Genomic DNA, 12116 nt, shown 5'->3' on the forward strand with positions numbered 1-12116 from the left:
ACTCTATTTTGAACACATAAATGCAACCTTTGTTAACATAAGAGACTTCTATCAAAAACATTCAAAATTGTAAATACCCCAAATGTTTGAAAAGTAGTGTAATCAAATTGGATATTATAACTATATAAATATGCCCAAATTAATAAATAATATGCATAATTTAATAAGAATTGGAATAAAATCAAGAGCTTGTGAATCAGAATCAAATGCCTTGTGGCACACAAATGACTCAAATCACATTAAATAAAGGTTTTTGATTAAACAGAGACACCAACAACCTCTGAAAAAAGCAAACAAAGGAGAGACAGAGAGAGAGATTTGTGGCATTTTTTCACTTAATTCTCCTTTAAATCACTCCACCAGTGACTAATTATGAAGGCGTCACATGCAAGAGGGGCTGGTGAAATTGTGTTCTGACCTTGGAGGTTGTGTGGCTGACAGTGTGGGGAACAGACAGCAATTACACAAGCCTCAAACGAACACTGGTGCCTCAGAATAGACTTGGCATTCCACTGCCAAATATACTGAGCGCTCAATCCTGTGAAGTCAGTCGTGGTTTAGATGGTCTCTGACAGGTGAAAGTGAGCGAGCACTGAATAGGAATGTGGATTAAATGCTGTGAATAATGAATGATGATATAGAGCGGGGCCCTTTCTTTTACGATTAACTAAATGTGTTGCTTATTTGATTAGTTTTAATAAATGCTGTAATATATTGTTCATTCATGTTAGCTGATGCGTTAACTAATGGTGACAAATGAGATCTTATTGTAAAGTGTTACCAAATTGTCTTATTTGAAAGCACTAAATGAGTGATACATGTAGGTTGCAGTGTTTAATATGGGTTTTGATAACAGGTTAATGGGTAATACATTAAAAATCACATGTATTGAAATGTAATGTATTAATAAAATGTAATGTATATTGGAACAATTCTGCATCAGATTTGCAATAGGTACCATGTCCATGGAGAAAATTGTCAAGATTGCAGAATTGGCTTTCATGTCTAAAATGTTCAGTCCAGTACCTTGAGATTTGTCTGAAACTTTTAAATCATTTAATTTACTGCTTTGATCTTTCTCAAAGGATTAATCTTACACAGCACGCAACCTTTTTTTTTTTTTTTTTTTTTTTGTGAGAGGAGACAATGTAATATGTTAGAATTTACAGAACTGTATCGCACAGATTTTTCCAAAACTATTAAGTTAATTAAGTTAATTAAATTATCCTAAAATTAATTAACAATCTAAAAAAATTATTCCGGTGAATGCATTCAAGAAAATGTTTTACTTTTATCTAACAAGAACAAGAAAAGTGTAAATAAAACCCCCCAAAAAGCTAAAGCGTTTATAAATTATTCACAAACAATTGTTCTGTAAATGCAACTTGAAATACCAATATTGAAAGCGAAAAAATTAAAACAAACATACTTTAATCATTATGAACACGAATTTGCCACATTGTACAGGTTTCCTTTTTCAAGTATTTGGAATGTCTTCAAATATGATGCTGACATCTTATTTGGTCTGTAGATTTCTAGGGTGGTATTGTCAATCGACGTTAGGGCTTCATCATGTTCATCATCCTAAAAAAGTCAAATACAAAAAGAAACAATTACCAACCGATCAGGAGTGAAAAAGCGATTGGTTTAAGAGAAACATACAATTATTATTTTTTTTTTTTATGTAAATAATTTACCATGTACTCTTTCACAAGTTTGAGGGGTTTTCTTTCAGGTAAATGGCATTCACATCTTTCTTCAATGGTGGCAGTCTGAACAATGTGACAAATGAGAAGTGTTTAGCAAAATTAACACAAGTTAGCATTTTTTGGCGCTTTTCCACTGCATGGTACGGTACGGCTCGGTTTGGCACGGCACGCTTTGGCGCTTTTCCACTGCATGGAAAAGCGCCATGCAGCTTTTCCATGTACGGCTCGGTTCGGTACGGCTCACTTATGGCGCATTTCCACTGCATGGTACGGTACGGTACGGCTCGCTTCGGCTCGCTTCGGCTCGCTTTAAATGGTACCACCTCTGTTGAGGTTCCAAGCGTACCGTACCGATACTAAAATGTGACGTGAAAACACTGCAGATCACTGATTGGTCAGACAGAATCATCACTACCAGCGTCATTGTATTTACGACACGAGACACTAAACCCGCTAGATTTAAATAGCCAGTAGACAACAGCCAACACTGTAGCGCCTGTTTTAAAAGTATTTGCTTAAAATTTTTTTTTTAAAAAAGAGTATAAACTTAAAAAAAAAGAAAGAAGCTGAATCGTGGTCAGTGGACGAGGTGCAGACGCTCCTCTCGTTGGTTGCCGAGGAGTGGATGGGGAAACACGGAATGGAAAATTCGCATTTAATATGATGATGTAATGGCAGTAGAGACGGCAACTATAACGATCAGTCCCACCCACTGTGAAGCGGTACTAACTGCAGTGGAAAAGCAACCGAGCTAAAGCGAACCGAACCGTGCCGTACCGAGTCGAGTCGTGTCGTACCACGCAGTGGAAAAGCGAAGCGAGCCGAACCGTTCCGCGCCGAGTCGAACCGTACCGAGCCGAACCGATCCGTACCATGCAGTGGAAAAGCGCCATTTCTTTGCTAACTTACTCTTGTACCTCTAACACTTTAAGTATACAGACACTGTTATTGCTACAACCTCTTGTGGGTGCATAAATCACAACTCTGATAGTCCTGAGAAACATAGTAAAGCTACGAATAAGCCCTGAAATAAAAAAATAAATAAAAAAAATGCATGAAACATGTACATAAAGTTCCAAAGTATACTGTATATACCACACTTTAAAAGAATACTTCTCCGAAAAATTAAAATTCAGTCATTATTTTCCCACCCTTTGGGTCATTTAAACTCCATAAATCTTTTTTTTTCTTTCTCCCTAGGTACATAAAATGTGAATTTTTGCCCGTTTGTACTGCTCATTTGTGTCAATACAATGACAGTTAATGGTGAGATCCTCTTCTGAATCTTCAAAAGCATCAAACAATTTCATGTGACTTTTGAAGCTTCAGAACAGGAACTCACCATTACATTTTTAGAAATGAACAAACAACCATATGAACAAACTGGCCAAAATTTATCTTTTGAGTTCAGAAAAAAAAAGAAAAGAAACGGACATAAGGGGTTTGAATGACATGAGGCTGATTAAATGATGACTACATTTTCTTATTCTGGATTTAATCTATTGTGAATTATTGTCAGATTTAAAATGATGATGAACATACCTTGATCATAACTGAAAGGATGCTTGTGATCTTCTGTGCCACTGTTCCTCCTTTCTTTTTGAAAATACTGAGGAGAAATGATCAAGCAGACCCATACATTTAGATGCCAAAGGGATTGTTGTGACTCTTTTACATTCTGCAGATATCTAATAATTTAAAAAGGACAAACCAATATTGTCATATACTGTACCAACACAGTATTTATTTACCAGCACTTACAGATGACATACACAATTATTACAGATTAACATAAACCGGAATTACATCTTCAATTCATATTTTGGAATGACTTACAACAACTATCCAAATAATTCATCACAGCTAACACTATATCATAAAGATCACCTCTTGCACAGTAAAGGGTAAATGTTTGTTTTACTTAAATATGTAGCAAACATGTTTATTGACATTTCTTTATGCCATATTTGGGGCTTCCAATGTTTGAGATAATTAACATTTGGCATTACATGTAAATGTTCAACACCATTTTGTAAAGCAGTTTTTAAAACTTGAAAAACATTTAAAATCGCTTTACATGTAAATGTATTCTCTTCTTTACTAGCAACACTAAAATTAAAGACATTCAAATATGATCAAACTTAAGCACAAATAAATATATATAAGCACATAAAAGAGAAATCTACGGGTTCACAATACAACTGCAATTAGCGGAAGTGGTTTACCGGAAATCTAACACATTATATTTAAAAAATGGCGTGAAAAATAAGGTGGATAGCAAGTCTATTCCCCTCTTGGATTACGGCAGAGGTGTGTGTGTGTGTGTTATATTGTTAGGTTTGTCACATTGATAACACTTTATGTATAATTATTGGGTTATCTAAATAATTGTGTATTTTGAATGTTTATGATGCTGTGTGGGATTAGTGTCATGACAAGTGGGTTTGTATTTCATATATTAACTTAGTCTGTTTTGTAGTTGTTTTGTTTTTACTTGACAGATCTTTCTTTGTGGAGTTCTATGCATATTGGACCTCTGACATCAAGGCCCTGCGTTTTTGCTTATGATTTATTTTTGTTATACAAATCTTAAGTTTATGGTTATATACTGATTTTTCTGTTCTGAAGTGATTTCTTGTTCGTTATTTTTGTAATTGATTTTACTATTTGAGTCCGGTTTGGAGGTCTATGTTATGTGATGTGTTAAGGGGAGTTTTAATCCATATTTTCTGTGTTTTAGGAGCCAGCCTGTGTGGGAGCACTTTCCTCTGGGATCATCTGGGCTGGGCCTTTCCTTTCTTCACTGCATGTGGAGTGAGATTTCCTGCACTGCATGGGTATTGATTTGAGAGTGTATAGTTATTTGTATTATTCACTACACCTTTTTTAAAGCGGTTGGTTAATGATCTGGAAGGTCTGGAGGGCTGGATGAACGTTGAACGCTCTTTCCATTTGCGCATATGCAAATATTACTCCATCTGTTGACCAATTTACGGTACTTCAGAAGCAACACAACTGCATTTCATTCATTTAACAACAAGGGTCTTCCACTGGGGTACGCAGCGGTACTGCAGGGGAACCGCCAATTAATGTTTGATCACAAATAATAATAATAAAAATAAAAAAACATGGGTAAAAAAAAAAAACTTAAACTTTACAAAAAACTCAAATTTAAGTATAAGCACTCTGAAACGAAAGCAAGAGCACCCTCCGTTTATACTGTAATAATATAATGCTATTGGCGAAACAGATTTGACAAACATTCCATTGCGTTTTTGAGTTTGCACTCTGTAGAACATGAAATGTTCCTATTTACAGTGTGTTTTTGCAGCGGTGACAAATGTAGCCAATCACAGACATGTTTGTTGATCTCTTGAACGCAATGTCCGATCAGAGGTGTTAAGAATCCCAAAAAAATATCAAAGGTGTCAAGTTAGAATCCACTCAACGCTCAAGTGCTGAGTTCTGCTCGCTCTGGCGAATCCTCTCATTAACAAAGAAATACAAGAGAGATTCATAATGCAGTGTAGACAACTTCATTGATTTTGATGGAACTCAACTGAGATGAGTGACAGCTTTTTAGTGATTGTAAAAAGTGATGACTCTTTCGTGCTTTCGAGGCTATAGCTTTAATCCATTAAATAAAATAAAAGTATTGTTTTTTATGCTGCTAAGACCAATGGCCAATTAACCGCTGAAAGATTTGGAAGTGACATCTATAAATGCAGGATTCACTTTCGAAATTTACATAGTGATATAACTAGAAGCCTATGGGACAAAAATATGGCACGTCAAAATAGATACGTGCAATATAAATGCAGACTAATAGATTACTAGAAAAACAATTCTGTATCAATAATAATAATAATAAAATACCATTCCAATTATTTGTAAAAGTATTTACTTAATTACTTAATTTTAAGTAAATAATCTTAAATGTCTCATTGTACATTGCCATTCTTGTTATGGTGGAGCCATTGCTTACATCTTCACTTTACTGGAGAACCCTCACTAATTTCAGATACTCAGTGATTTGATTCTTAAAGGTATAGTGGAGGATTTTCCCGAATTTTAGAAAAGAACCGCCCTCTCCACTTTTTAAAAAAATGCACATGCGCAACACTCTACCTGCTCCCGAGAGGGAACGCCTATTAAACGTGTGCACGAGAGACGGCTAGCATCGCTAATCATAGCTTACATTAACTTTTACTAGCAGTGATTTTAAATGGATTTCTCCAAATAGCATGCCAAACTTTACCTGTCGAGTAGAAACTTCGCGACTGAGGCATAAATATTCTCCCAAAAACACTCTGGTCTTGTTTCTTTCTTCAGAGGCCTTTCTCTTCTTGTCATACAATTCGTAGACACTTTTTCTCTTGCGACCCTCAGACATTTTGAAAAAACCCGGTGAGAACGGCGAGCTTCAATGAATGGCTGAAACCGTAGCTCACCACACATATACACCTGAAAGTGCGCATGCGCAGAAAGCGAAAACTACCTAGGGACGAGCACGTACGACGGCCTTACGTAAACATATCACCAGAATGATTGACAATTAGGAGGACCAATAGTCTTGATGATCCACCCGGAAAAAGAAAATCCTCCACTACACCTTTAATTGTTCATCTGACAGTAAAATTAAAATGTGATTTTTTTTATTAAACTTGAAGCAGGCAGGCAGGCCTGCCTTGTTCCTGGTAAAAAACCTTTTTTGACTGTGTTAGCATTCTGATAGCAGTTTAAAATGTGCTTTCTTTTTCTCTCTATCTGGTGTATTTTTCATGAATGCATAATTTGTACTCGTTCAATATTTAAAGACCCAATGAAATGAAAAATAAAGTTTTGTGGTTTATAGTCCACGCCTTTTCACTTTGAAGTCATCAATATGCCATTAAACAACAGTTCCAGTCCTTTAATCTGATCTGATCTGAAAAGTGCTGACCTCAAAATTTCCTCCATCAGCAGATCTCTTTGTGTTTGTGAAATGCAAATTCCCACTGCTGTATAGCAAAACACTTGTGTATGACAAACACTGGCGTGTCTTGATAAATTTACAGTCATAAATCTGGCCTGCGCAGCTCTAATAATGACACAAGTAAGTGACTTCCATTTGTCTGAACACTGCTTCACTTCTGTTCATTCGTCAAGGTGAGATACCAACTGAGACGTGTAAAATGCTGGAGTTTGAAAACGATCATCTTATAAGAGAGAATTTGCTGGCACTTTGCATTATGCATGCTGCATCTGGACTTTTTATATCAGAGAATGGGAATGAATCATGCCTACTCATAACTTCACCAATAACAAAATGCAGATTGTGTTGGGCATGATGGGAAATTGTTGTGTTTCCTCCTAGTCCATACGTTATAATGACCTCAGCTGATTATATTACCGTACTCAAGAAATTCACAAATTTCACTTACGCTATTTTACATTTCTTAGTTTATACATTTATCAGTTTGTTTCAAATCCATATGAAATTTGTAAATTTTTTGCTGTAAAACACAAAAGGAGAAGCTTAGTTGAATGCCCAAGATGCTCTTTTCCAAACAATGAAAGTGGATGTCCTGACTGTCACTGTTCAAAAGACTGAACATTGTCCTCTGTTTGTGTTCCACACAACAAAGATGGAAATGTATGTGGTGGTTAAAACTGTCTGAGCACAAGGCATGCCTCGTATTTGTGTCACGGCATGCAAGTGCCAAGTTTCACATCTGTGCTTCAAATGTAAGCCATTCTAATCAAATATATAACCTTTTTTGGTGTGCCAAAAATTTTGAGTCACATCTCATATCCTTCCTGCATGAGCACCGGCTCATTTACATATTGATTTATGCCCAACAAGCACCTATAAAAGCCTGACTCAATCTCACAAATCTTATTCTTCCTAAAAAAAAAAGAAAAAAAAAAGTAGACAATGCAGTACAGTCATGTCCAGAATGTCCAGGGAGGTTTTAACTATACCTTTTGTCCTCCAAAGCAGTTCCTTATGCTCGTAATCATTAGCTGCCCTGGAGGGTGGTTACTTGAAACAATCCAGCCTTTGTAGTGCAGGAGATCACATTCTTGAATTGTGTTCATTCAGCTGATCAAAGGCCAACATTCTACTCAAAAGGGAACAAATTGTAAAGCATCTCACCCAATTACTTTCTTAACGTTTTATTTATTTATTTATACATACATACATACTTTATTTAGACAGTCCTCTTTAGACTGACTTTAGACCTACTGACTGTAAGTAACTTTGCAACTACATTTCAACTGTAGAGCTGCATGATTATGGATACATTGAGAATCACTTTTTCTTTTTTTTTTTTTTTTTTTGGTTTCAAACAGCGATCATGATTCTCCCATGAATTAACTAAAGGTTTTGACAACATGATAATTGCTTCTGTTTATTTAAAATGTTTAATGAATCTGAATGAATTATTTAAAAAAAAAAATGGTTTGAATGAATGATTCAATGACTCACTCATAAATACTTAATAATTTAATTAGCTAATGTATGAATCAGCGCTTCTCGAAAACTAATCTCTTGAAAGAATGATTAAATGGCAAATGCATTTTTTACTATTAGTCCGGAGCTTGGAAGCCTGAGGTGTGCCTAGGGGATCCTCACACCAAGGCGGAGCTGGAGATTGGCAGTGAAGGAGACTTGGAGCTGGGCAGGACCAGTGGCAATGAAGGAGACTTGGAGCTGGATGGGACCAGCAGTGATGAACAAGACTTTGAGCTGGGCATGACCAGGGGCAACGAAGGAAACTTGGAGCTGGGTGGGACCAGCGACAACAAAGAAGACGTCAGGCTGGGCGGGACCAGTGGCAAATTAAGAAAAAGAAGACTTCGGACTGGGCTGAAGCAGTCAATCATTCTCATCCATCTCCACTAATATTCCCTTTGTGACGGACGTCGGCTCATGCACCTGGTCAGACTCCACGAATGACTCTTGCTTTGTGGCAAGTTCGGGCTCCGAGTCTGTGGTGGACTCAGGCTTACAATCCGTAGTGGACATGGCTGAAGACTGGCTGGGCTCTGGGTCCATGGTGGAAACCATGGTAAGGAAATTAACCAGAACATGACTATGAAACTAAACAGAACATGCCAATAAAACTATGAAAACTAAACAAGACAAGATCATGACAGTAATATGGCAATGGAGAAATATGAGGGTGAATTATCTATAGAAGGTGCAACCAGTTTTAATATTATTTGTATGCTAGTATAGTATTCATTAGTATTTATTTTGGACAGATGGGGCTCATCAACCTGGGAAGGTAGTCCTTTTACGAGAAGGAAAACTCTTCCAAACCTCTGCTGACTTGCAGCTACACACAGCCATAGCAGCCCTAAACTGCCTTTGTACTCAGACTCCAAAGTAGTACCAGAGTACCAAAGGCAGTTTAGGGCAACTAAACTGCTCTGGCAACTCCTGCATCAGCATCAAAACCAAGTTGTCTCTGCTCTTGCCCTTCAGCAAGTCAGCGACACTCAAAAGATGGCGGTTATCAACAATTAGCTACTCTGTTGCGCAAACTCTGACTTCCACAGCTGAAGCAAAGGACAAGTTCTACGATGATCTCAACATTGTTGTCGATAAAAGTATCCAAACAGTTGCTCACCTGTCTAATAAAACACATAACACAAAGCGGTTTGGTGTTTCCATGGTTTTATAAAGTCAGTGACAGGCGAAGCAATGACACGGGCCGTTACACTGGTTAAAATTGTGAAATTCTCTGAACTGAAACATTGTTGTAAACATTTGGGATAATGTAAATACACAAGTCATCAAAATATATAACATTGTTCTCATGTTTTTTAATAATTTAATCCAAAAATCTTATAATTTGTGCCTTTAAACTTGTTTTATTTCAGATAGTCTCCAAAAAAAATATATATATACCCAAAAATAACTGTGCAACATTTTACGAGATACCTTACATCCATTTTTTTTTAAAGTACACTTGGCTTCAAAATCTGATGTGGCACATGCTGGCACTTGTCTCGCAGTCAGCCATCCTGTCTGTCTTACTTGGCTTCTGTACCATGTTTCGTTCCAGAAACGTACCTTCCAAGAACCCCTGGCAGACTGTCCAGCCTTCTCAAAGTTGACTTGCGCAATTGCACCTGTGGCTAATGGCTATAACTCAATATCTCCCTCCAGCTGACCCTCACTGCCTCAGTGAGGTTTTACCAGATAGTTTGGCACGAGAGCAGACCCTTTCAGCAGCATGACACCTCTTGGACGACACTGAGCTTAATCAAATGCTCATTATAAAGACCCTTCAGTTGGGCCCACATAACACAAGCATATCTGTCTAATTCCTGCCCGGCTCTTCAGACATGTAAATAGGGGAAGGCTAATGTGCTAATTGGATACATTTTAGGGTCGAGTGTTTGAAATTAAATTTTATGGATCTGCTTCGTAAAGTATGTTTGGATATTAGCAGAACCATCAGCCTTACCTTTTGCCACCAATCTCATTCTGAACTTGAGTATCAGGCAAATGATAAAATTTAATTTAGCAATGAAAAAGCTAAGAAAAAATATATATTATATAATGGCACATTCATATTACTACTAATAATAATAAATTACCCTTAGATATTTGTGCAAAATGCAAAAGATGCAATTTTCTTTCTTTTTTTTAAGTCCACTTGGTTTAAAAATCTGAGGTAGCACATGCTGGCACAGAGAAGCAAAAACAAACTGCTAAACAACAGAATGAATGAATGAATGAATGAATGCATTATGTAATATTGCAAATAAAAAAATATGCTATACTTTTTCTTTCATTTCATTTCATTCTAATTTCATTAATTTCACATGGAAGAGTTTAAATGTAGGCACATGCCTGAACAGGAAAATAACTTGTGTTCCCCAAAGACTCGTTGAAAAGCTTGTTAGTATTGTTCAGGGTGAAAAGGAGAGTCAAACTGTGAATCACAACTTGTGGTCATAACCCACAGTGCTACAAGCCCTCTAATGTGATGGCACAACCATCAGAAGGCAGAGCAAAGCGAAAGGAGAAAATAATAAAGAGAGGAAAGCAAGCGAGGGAGAAACGTTTCAATTTATTGAGATTAGATTTCAAGATCAAACAGCGGATGGATTTGCATAGCCCAGGGTTGGCTGTGGCCCACTTTCCTCTGCTCTTCTGAAAGACAGCCAGCTCATACCATGCGCATACCATTATCAGTGTTGGGATTCCACAGCTCAGAGAAAGAGGGAGGTTGGTTGTGGCACAGCCTCTGGTGTTTGTCCCACAGTGACAAGCCTGGTCTCATTGTTTATAGGTAGGTAGTAAAACATAACAACATATTTTTTGTACATTTGGATAGATGCTGAAACCACAATATGGACATATTGACAACATCTAAAACGCAAACATCATTATGTATTTGCAGCTGTAGTGACATCCTATTAGGGTTGGGAATCATAAGAAATGTTCCGGTTCCGGTTCCGATTCCGGTTCCGGTTCCTATTCAATAAAAATTATTAAAACAACTAATAAAAAATAGTAGTAAGCGGAAAATACACAATCCTTTTTGTGTTTATTTCTGATATTTGTCAAATGAGTTTAACAGACTGGTAATGTCAACAAATTGAACGTATTATTTAGCAATTTTTGCAAAAAATAATACTTTTTTCTGAAGAAAAATAAACATTTCTGCATTCTCAAGGATAATTTGGGACCTCTCCTATAGCTTATTGTATTTCCAGCAGTGGAGAATACCCTCTCAGAAGGGGTAGAATATGCTTGAACACGCATGCAAGATCCAGACAGGTGAAACATAATATTTTTAAAATCGGTTTGAATGATTGATTCATAAAGACTTCACTTGTTTCATTACTGGATGAAACTGCTCTAGCAGTTAAATAAACAGAACTGCATGAGTCTTGCGGAAGAACATTGTTGCCGGAGCTACTTCTCTATGTTTATGTCTATGACGCGGCTGAGTCACGCAGGCACTGGGCTACTCCGCAGCGGTGCCGAACCAACCGGTGTAAAGTACTCCGAGTCTAAACGCTTATTACAGGCTTACCGTAGTGATTCAGGATAAGACAAAAACACGGTTTGAAAAGGGCAGTCATGATGTACTCGCTCATTATATACATTTAGTAAATTCTGAAGCGAATTTTCGGTATTTTAAGCGACTTTAAAAAGGTGATTTACTCTATTTTGGTTGCTACCGTAGACAGTGTTTATTCTCGAACTATAAACTATCTCAGTACTTCTGTGATCATTTGAATCTTTGTAACACAGAAATATTGATACTGTGTTGTTGAAAAGACTGTGAAAGTAAAGCTGTTTCATATATAACTGCTCTCTCTGGGTCAGCGACAGCGAAAACAGATTTGAATGTTCCGGTGTGAAGTTTTTGTCATTTAGGAATAAGATCGCGTGGG

The 12116-nt window shown here is 37.0% G+C and overlaps 1 long non-coding RNA gene across 1 annotated transcript in view; it reads right to left on the reverse strand.

Moving 5' to 3' along the window:
• The window catches only part of LOC309481724, a 375444-nt gene extending 363659 nt beyond the window's left edge, over positions 1-11785 (reverse strand). Inside the window, exon 1 of the long non-coding RNA XR_014200092.1 lies at positions 11403-11785. This is a non-coding gene — a long non-coding RNA (uncharacterized lncRNA). The remainder of the gene's footprint in view (positions 1-11402) is intronic.
• Between the last annotated feature and the right edge of the window lie 331 nt (positions 11786-12116).

Source organism: Leuciscus leuciscus, assembly GCF_965113295.1.
Source record: "Leuciscus leuciscus genome assembly, chromosome: 19".
Lineage (NCBI taxonomy): Eukaryota > Metazoa > Chordata > Actinopteri > Cypriniformes > Leuciscidae > Leuciscus > Leuciscus leuciscus.